General features: G+C 44.3%; 1 pseudogene; it reads right to left on the bottom strand.

The window, feature by feature from the left end:
- Nucleotides 1-732: 732 nt before the first annotated feature.
- Nucleotides 733-1,515, bottom strand: LOC101425395 (small ribosomal subunit protein eS4-like; annotated as a pseudogene).
- Nucleotides 1,516-9,896: the final 8,381 nt, after the last annotated feature.

Raw genomic sequence — 9,896 nt, 5'->3', positions numbered from 1 at the left:
TATTTTATTTTCTACCCAGGTAGAAGGTTTGAAGAATGACCTCAGAGTACCATGGGCTCAGGTCTTGCACCCTTCTTCCAACCCAGTTCCAGAAAGTGTTCATGTCTTTTGAATCACAGGATCACAAACACCAAATCTGGAATACCATTGCTTATCAGAGTTAATGATCTTTTTAGAGGTGTTTGACTTAACTGGTTGAGGAACTTGGGAACTTGGAGAGTGGGGGGGGGGAGCTGGAGGACAAGTAATAATAATGGCTATAATTTATTCCCTGCTTTCCGTGTCCTTGGCACCATTCGGCATTTTACATATATTATTTCATTTTCAGCTTTATCTCTGAGGAAGGTATTATCTAACCTTTAAGTATCTGAGAGAATAAGTAATTTGACTAATGTCACACATCAAGCATGCTCTTAATTTTAGGCAGGGATTTTGGGGTCTCCATTATATCTTTGAGGTTTGAACAATGCCGGCACATAGTAGGCAGTAAAACATGGGTCTTGCAGAACTTGCCATCTATTCTCTCTCTTTCTGCCACATTCCACAGTATCCCCACCGGGTAGGAATGGCTACCACAATGCTAAGGGCTCCTCTTGGCTCCTCTTCTGCTGGCGTGTCGGTAGAGGCCTAAGTGTAGCAGCTCGCACCAACCAGTTCTCCCTTTTTATTTCTTTCCATGCTTTATAGTCTTAGCCACAAGGAGCTCTCCATTCATGTCCTCCAAAGAACATTTCACCCACTTGTCTGTTTCACTGCCAATCTCTTGTCTCTCTCTTCAGCAATCATGAGGCGGATACCTTTTCCCTGGGGAAGAGAAATTCATTTTTTGTTGCCTTTGCCAATAACAAAAACGTTAAAAAGCCAGGTGGCAAAGCTGTGGCCATTGGCATCTTTCACATGAAACAATCAGAAGAGCCAGGATGTCCCTCTCTGTTGGTGACCACACCGATTCTTTTCAGGTTAGCACCTCCAGTCTCCACACACAGGCTACCAGTGTTGAACTTTATGAAATCAGAACTCTTGCCCACCTCCACATCAATGTGAATGGAGTTGTTCACGTTGATGAGGGGATCAGGGTAGCAGATGGTGCAAGCCTCATGGGTCACCAGAGAAGGATTCCTTTTGTGCCTACAAAGAGCTTCCTCACTTTGCACAACTTGCACTTAGCCTCCTCAAGTGTGATACGATGAACGGCAAAGCGACCTTGAATATCACAGGTCAGATGGAAATTCTGCTCTTGTCCTTGCTGACGGCATCCATAAAACCAGCAGGATGTTATATCATTTCAGACCTTGCCATCAATCTTTTTTTAAGAACTGCTGCATACAGATCTCTTATCAGGAGATACTTAAGTCTGTCCCTCAAGAAAATGATGAGGGGAGGACATTCTCTCAGCTTGTAGGGACCAGTGAATGGACAAGGAGCAAACACACCAGTCAGTTTGTCCAGCATTCAGTGTGTTGGAGCTGCTACATGCTTCAAATGCTTCTTGGGACCACCAGAAGGACACAACATGTCAGGCCCTGCCAAAAGACAAAGATCAAGAAAATCCTTCTCACCAGCTTCAGGCCCTCCATCTACCAACAGTCGCTTGTCTGGGGTACGCAGGCTGCATGGACAAGCCAGAGACTGAGGCCTACCCACTAGCGGTGCTGGTGGCCCTGGTTCCTCCCCCCACCCTCGGGGCCAGTGTTCATTGTCACCCTGGAGCTACCCTGAAGCCGGGAGGCCATGAGGCCACCCTCCCTTCCCCTTCTCCTCCACGAGGCCACCCTCTCCCTGCAGGAGCCCTAGGCCCCTGGCAATCCCAGCTCCTCTCCCTTTTGATTTTATCTTAAGTATCTGTCAGTTGATTCCTCCTAGACAACCTTGTGTTTTTGCTCAGTGTTGAGTCTTCTACAGCAAGGAAAAAAATTAATTGGGCATTAGTGCAGAGGGAAACAAGTTGGTGTTGTGAGTGGACAGAAGAACATAAAAACTAAGTTCCAAACCTGCTGAATTCACAAGAAGATGAGACAAAATTTTGAAATAGCATTGAGCATGCAGGACTTCCTTTTCCTTGTGCAACTGCTGTTGGTCAGCAGTCCTTGCAACTTGCTGAGAATTGGGGGTGGGAGGAAAGATGCAATGCACACTATGCAAATGAGTATATTAACATTCAGGGGAGGTGAACTGCCCTTTTTTCAGTGCAGAAGACCAGGCTCCAAGTGGGCAAAAACAGTAACAGTAATACTTGTGGTAGAGAAAGAGACAAGATTATCAGTTTCGTTGATGACAGGGGTGGGGAAGAGGGAGGGCCACGGTGTCTTTACTTCTTGCCCAAGTCTACTGTGCAAAAACAAGTAACTTTCTCACTTTCTGTTCAGAATTCCATGGAGTGGAGTGTGAAAATTTCTGGGAGGTGGCTGAGCTTTCTTTCTAAGGCAAAACATGAAAGTGAGGTGGAGGTGAAAGTGTGACAGGAAAGGGTAAAACACCAGGGCTTGACCAGAACCCTTGAGTGCTTGGGACCCTGACTTGGGAAACGCCATTACTGCCACCGATTGGAGACAGAAGGGGCTCTGCGAGGGTCATGTACAGGAAGCAAGAGGCTGCCCATCGGGGTGGTAAGCACAGAAGCTTTGGTGCCCAAGAATGCTGGGCTGGAATCTCTGTGCTACTACATTCCAGATCTGTGGCCTATAGCATATTACTGAGCAGCACCCACAACTGTCAATTTTGATGCTTCTGAAAGAAAACGGTATAAAATGTGCCTCAAACTGATATTGTAGTTTGTGCATGCCTCATAGGCAGATTTTAATAATAAGATATGCCCAAGGTAGCTTCCTATTTTAACTAGCTGTTCTTACTAAATATGTGTTCTGCTCCATTGTTTCCCTGACGCTGAAGCCCAGTATATAATTTTTCTGAAAAGTTACAACTTCTCTACTTAAAAAAAGAAAGGTATCTGGAGATTGTGGGAAGAAAAAACAATGCACCTTCATTAACATGCATATTACATGCAGTTTCTATTTATTTGCTTTCCATTTGTGCTCTATTATTTATATAAACTTGCTTTCCATGGCCAATTGGTATATTTTTCTATCTGTGAAATTTACTTGGATGTCTTGGGTTGAGATGGAATGCATCGTAAGTATTCCCCTTAAAATTAGTGGAACTAATTTTTCATTTAATGACTTCTTACTTAGCATTAGGGCTTTCAGGAATGAGTTAAAGTCATTAGGTGTAGATATAATTAAACAAAAAGAACTTTGCTTCTGTGTGTGGTATTTTCTGTCAACTCCAAGTGCTGAAAGCTTTTCTGAGGGGAGAGAATAAAGTGAGGAGGGTTAGCACAGGGAAAAGAGGGGAGGCCCAGCAACCCCCTGCTTCTAAGAAAGCTGGAAGGACCCTGGACACAAGGTCCTATTTGGAACTCTTTTTGGGGTCAAGGGAAGCTCTGGATACCTCCAAGCAAAAGGCCCCCACATTGACCTCCTGTGAGCTAACAGGTGGGGCCCCTCCCCGACATTAGGAAGGGGAGGAGGAAGGGCCTTCAAAAGCCTCACCCGGGGCCCCAAGTGCGTGTGCCATCCTGTAGCACTCGTGTCTGGGGTTGTGTACTTCTTTCTTTTTTTTTTAAGATTTATTTTTATTTATTTCTCTCCCCATCCCCCCATTGTCCGCTCTTGTGTCCATTTGATGTGTGTTCTTCTGTGTCCACTTGCATTCTCATCAGGCGGCATGGGAATCTGTGTCTCTTTTTTGTTGCGTCATCTTGCTGTGTCAGCTCTGTGTGTGTGTGGCGCCACTCCTGGGCAGGCTGCGCTTTTCGCTTGGGGCGGATCTCCTTACAGGGTGCACTCCTTGCATGTGGCGTCCCCTATGCAGAGGACAGCCCTGTGTGGCACGGCACTTCTTGCATGCGGCAGCACTGCACATGGGCCAGCTCACCACATGGACCAAGCAGCCCAGGATTTGAACTCTGGACTTCCTATATGGTAGGCAGATGCTCTGTCAGTTGAGTCACATCTGCCCCCTTTTCTTGTTTCTTAATAAACTCTTTACTCCCTTGCCTATCTATGGCATATCCTTAAATTATTTTATGCAACATAAGCCAAGAACCTAGAAGCTCAGAACCCAGAGCGTTCTACTAACAAAAGGACCATATATAATAGTTGTCCCTTGCCTTTTGGTCAGGATGCCACCCACTTTTGGCGTTCCTCCTATCTGATGGCCCAGTCCTTCTTAAGTGCCTAATCTCTTAATCTCTGTTTCTCCTGACATCTAAATGTGAAGCATCCAGGCACAGCTAGTAATATGTTTAACAACTGGCTCTACAGGGGGACAAAAGCCCTGAAGTGTAGTATTTGCCAATTTTCGTGGTGTGAATATTCCCACTATGGCTGGTTTTAAACTATTAACGTGCTGTCATTGAATGGAGGAGCTGGAAAGAGATGTGCACCAGCAGTTCTCACTAGGATGCTGGCCCCAGGGTTTATTATCTAGCTCTTTTCTTTATTTACAGTTATGACCTAGATGATCTCACCAAATTCCATGATTTCCCTCCTTCCCAAGATGGCTCCCTTGTAAGTTTGCTCGTTGTTTTTGTTCATTGTTTTGTGTTCGTTGTCTGCTCTTCACTGTTGGGTTTTGTTGGGTTTTTTTTGGCTTGTCTGTTTTTCCTTTGGGAGGCACCGGACCCGGGATCTCCCATGTGGGAGGCGGGTGTTCACCTGCTTGAGCCACATTTGCTCCTCCATGATTTTAAATACCATCCATCTTCTGATGAATCCCAAATTAGATCTATGCCCTAATCCATTCCCATTTGCACATATTCAGATCCAACAGCCAACATGACATATTCATCTGGGTGTCCAATGGGTATATGAGACTTAAGAACAAAACAGAACTCTTGATTTCACTCCAGCTCACCTCCCAGTTTTGCCAGTCTCAGAAAATGGCATTATCATTCACCCAGTTACTCAAGTCCAAAACCTCAGCATCATCCTTGACTTCGGTCTTTCTCTCATATACCATATCAAACTTAGTAGCAGGTCTTATTAGCTGAGACTTTAAAATCCATCTGTTATATGTAAAATCACTGTTGTACGTTTACCACCCATAACCTGTAGTCCAAGCATGAGTTTTCTCCTGGTAGCATCCCTGCCTCCACTCTTGTCCCCACTTAGTCAATTCTCTCCATAGCAAGCCGAGTGCAATTTTAAACTATAAAGCACATCCCATTACTACCTTGCTTAAAATCCTCCAATTAGCTTTCCATCACACTCAATGAAATTCAAACACTGCCACCCCCATAAGGCTCTGCTACCTCATCTGACCCTTGTTACTTCTCCAGTTTTAGCTCTTTTCACTCTGCCGTTTTCTTACCTGCTTGCTATTATCAACACACTGAGCTTGTCCCAGCTTCAGGACTTCTGCGTTTCTGTTTCTTCTGTTTTGAAAGCTCTCTCTGAAGCTCCCATCCCCCATCTTCACATTGTTTGTTCACCTCACTCAGGTTTTTAATCAAATGTAAACTCTTCCGAGAGGCCCTCCTTGAACAAGAGCCCTTCTCACCCCAAACCCACAACACTGTACCTCTCTATCCTCTTCCTGTGCTTAATTTTTCTTCATAGCACTAAGCAAAATAAAATGGCCACCTGCATTGTACGTCGCCAGGAAAAGGCTCCTTTCCAGAAGATAAAAACAATTGACTTGAGCTTTTTCCAAAAAGATGAACACACCCTATCGGGCTGCTGATAAGCAACACCTGGTGATAAAACTAGTTTTGGTCCAGTAGAGACAGCTTATCAGAATGAACAAGCATACCATACTAATCCATGTGTATCTGCTCCCCACTTTGTAAGGCTCTCCCTACGTAAAATGGAAACTCAATATCAGCCAGTAAGAACATTTTCTCACTTGCTTCTTGGCTTGCCCTATATGAGCTTCCTCCTTCTACCGTCTTGGTGGAGCTCCCTTCTACTTTCTGGATGAGATGCTGCCTGATTCATGAATAACTCAATAAATTGCATGAAAAGCATTTCTTTTATCAGCACTTACCTCTACTTAATTTGTATTATTCAGTGATTTTTTTTCCATGAGGGCAGATATTTGTCTTGTTGACTATTGTATTCCTAGCACCTTGAAAGGTGCCTTGCTTAATAAACAGTATGTGACTAGTTAAATACTTGATGAATGAAAAAATATTATAAGAAGTGAAACCATCTACTCCCACACAGCTTACTGTCTGCATCAGGGGTTAGCAACCTTTTTCTGTAACAGGTTATTGGGTACATATTTTAGGCTTTATAGGCCATAGTGTCTGTTAAAACTAGCTAACAGATGTGGCTGATTCAATAAAACTTTATATTTACAGAAACAGACCACAGGTCACATTTAGTCCTTGAGCTGCAGCTTGCCAACCTGTGGTCTACATTAACATAACTGTATTTTTGGCTTTCTTCATTAATGTGATTTTTACTCTTCCACTGTCTTCATCATTATGACTTTTCTATTCCAGGAAACTCTTGCTCAGGAAAATTCTGATACTGGGCAAAAGTGGGTTCCTTCCTCCCAATGCACTTTAAAGACCAATTCCTGAGCCACTGGGGTTTCAAAACAGAAAGAGTTTATTTGTTGTGCAGCAAAGGAGAAGAGTTGCCTTAACAACCTGCAGCAGTTTGATATAGTTATGAATTCCAAAAATAGATATTGGATTATGTTTGTAAACTGTTCCGTATCTGGGCGTGATTAAATCATGATTGGGGCTTTGATTGGGCCACATCAGTAGGGTGGGGCCTGTCAGTAGGATAGGACTATCAAGAGGTGGTGACTCACAGATAAAAGACAAGGCAAAGGACAGAGTTCAAGATTTTGATGCTGGAGTTTTGATTTGGAGTTTGATTCTAGAATCTTGAGCTAGACTCCTGGCAAGTAAGCATATAAAGGAAAGAGAAGCAAGCCCCTGGAAGAAAGGACCTGGGCCAGGAGAAGAACACAGAGGAACAGAGACAGGTCCTTAGACATGGCAGAAACCCCAGGGAGAAAGACAGAGCCGTTCACCTGATAGTCTACAGCTGACCTGGTGGAGAGAGGCAAAGCCTAGAGAGCCTCATAGACGATAGCTGACCTTGTAGAGAAAACAGATGACCTGAGCCCAGAGAGAAGCAAGATCTGGGAAGAAAGGAACCCAGGAAGCCTGAACCCTGGAGACGTCAGCAGCCATCTTGCTCCAACATGTGGAAATCGACTTTGGTGAGGGAAGTAAATTATGCTTTATGGCATGGTATCTGCAAGATCCGACCCCAAATAAATACCCTTTAAAAGCCAAAAGAGGGAAGAGGACTTGGCCCAATGGATAGGGCATCCACCTACCACATGGGAGGTCTGCGGTTCAAACCCAGGCCTCCTTGACCCGTGTAGAGCTCGCCCATGCGCAGTGCTGATGCGTGCAAGGAGTGCCCTGCCACGCAGGGGTGTCCCCCGCGTAGGGGAGCCCCACTTGCAAGGAGTGTGCTCTGTAAGGAGAGCCGCCCACCACGAAAGAAAGTGCAACCTGCCCAAGAATGGCGCCACACACACGGACAGCTGACACAACAAGATGACACAACAAAAAGAAACACAGATCCCAGTGCCGCTGATAAGGATAGAAGCGGTCACAGGAATGTGCAGCAAATGGACACAGAGAGAGACAACTGGGGGGGAGGGGAGAGAAATAAAAAATAAATAAATCTTAAAAAAACAAACAAGCCCAACAGGTTTCTGGTATTTCGCATCAGCACCCCTTTGGCTGACTAATACAGAGCTCAGAAACTCCTTCTTGGAACTGCAGTAATCCTGATATTTTTATACTATCGGGCTTAAAAATTTATGCTAATGAGTAACTGGGGTGGAACTGGCACAGGTTCCTTCATTAATAAACACTAAGAAGTTGAACAGGATGGGGAATGGGTACCAACCCAGGGTGAGTCACAAGGCTATTACAATCACAAGACAATCATCAGAAATCAAAGCATCTGGGATAGGGGGTTAAGGAACAAAGGGCAGTGCTTTATTTTGCCAAAGGGCTGTCAATGCAAGTACCAGAAATGGGTTGGCTTTTATAATGGGAAATTTATTTGGAGAAAAGCTTACAATTCCAAGGCTGTGAAAAGTCCAAATCCAGGCATCAGCAGAGATGCTTTCTCATCAAAGTCAGCTACAAAGTGGTAAAGCAAGATGGCGGGCTATCTCTGCCTAGGTTTCTGCCTTCCCATCCAGAATCTACTGTCTCCTGGAGCCCAGCTTTTGGGCAGCCAGGCATACGGCTTGTCTCTTTCCAGGCATCCTCTATCAGTTTCGGCTGCTCCACTTTCTTTTTTTAAGTTTTATTTATTTATTTTTAAAGATTTGTTTTTATTTATTTCTCTCCCCTTCCCACCTCCCCCTGCTGCCCCATTTGTCTGCTCTCTGTGTCCATTCGCTGTGTGTTCTTCTGTGTCTGCTTCTATTTTTGTCAGTGGCACTGGGGGAATCTGTGTCCCTTTTTGTTGCGTCATCTTGCTTTATCAGCTCTCTGTGTGTGTGGCCACCACTCCTGGGCAGGCTGAACTGTGTTTTGCGCTGGGTGGCTCTCCTTACGGGGTGTACTCCTTGCTCATAGGCTCCCCTATGTGGGGGGCACCCCTGCGTGTCCGAGCACTCCTTGCGCACATCAGCACTGCACTTGGGCCAGCTCCACACAGGTCAAGGAGGCCTGGGGTTTGAACCGTGGACCTCCCATGTGGTAGGTGGACACTCTATCTGTTGAGCTGAGTCTGCTTCCCAGCTGCTCCACTTTCTTCCCAAGTTCAGCTGCAAGCTGTTAGGCATATGGCTCATCTCTCCCTTGGTCTCACCTTTTTGAGCCTTTCAGAGGCTTCTCTCCTTGCAGCTAAGCTGTGGATGAAACTCTCACATTGCAGGGTCAAATATCTTTCTGTGTCTCCATTGATAGCAGACCCAGAGAGAGGGTGGAAATTCAACCTGATGATACCTCACTGACATAGTACAATTGAAAGGGTCTCACACCCACAGAAATGGATTAGTTCTGTTTTGGGATTCATAAAAGATCTTCAAAGTGTCACAGACAGTTACAAAGTTTTTCATATGAATATTAAACAGAGAGTAGAGTAGTTACCCTTTCAATAGAAATGTTCATATACAAAAGCAAGATCAATCTGGAATAATCATCAAAATAGCAGATAGAAAAGACCATATACAAAGGAGGATCTGTCTAAAACAATCATCACACTGACAGGTTTTTGGTTGGAAATGATTCTTTATAAAGGGCAAGGACTGTCCAACCAGTTTCAGTAATTTCAGATATTAACCCTTGGCATATTGGAAGTAAAAGGCATCTATAGAATGCTTCAATAATCATAATTATTTGTTAATTCTTAACTACTCTTGGTTACAATAGAAGTTGCAAACTTTGGAAAAACCCATTTGAACGGACATCAGACTGTTAAATAGCATCAAAAGACTTTTCCTTTCCAAGACTTCAAAACTCTTACCTCAAAACCCTTGCCTCTCTGAGTCCACCAATTTTAACTACCATACCCAATTGTAATCAAGCCCCTGCATTGAAAAACTACCTTAAACCAGACCCCAAATCTCATAAATATCTCCCTTGTCTCTCCCCTGGGAAATGGTGCTGAGACTCCATCAAGGTAGTTATCTTTCTGATTGCAGTCAACAATAACCTCAGCATAGTTTGCTGTTATTTTCAAGGTGTCATCCATAATGAAAGGTAATCTCAGAAGAATTTATGATGTGCTTCTATTAGAGGATTTCTTGGCTCCCAATTAAGGACTTCATTCATTCATTCATTCAATAAATATGTATTGGGAGCTTATGACATTTCTACCCTCATACCAGCTAGTGTTGCTATG

The sequence above is a fragment of the Dasypus novemcinctus genome, chromosome 8 (genome assembly GCF_030445035.2).
Source record: "Dasypus novemcinctus isolate mDasNov1 chromosome 8, mDasNov1.1.hap2, whole genome shotgun sequence".
In the NCBI taxonomy this organism is placed as follows: Eukaryota; Metazoa; Chordata; class Mammalia; order Cingulata; family Dasypodidae; genus Dasypus; species Dasypus novemcinctus.
The sequence above is the reverse complement of the archived record's forward strand: the minus strand, read 5'-3'. Positions and strand labels throughout refer to the sequence as shown.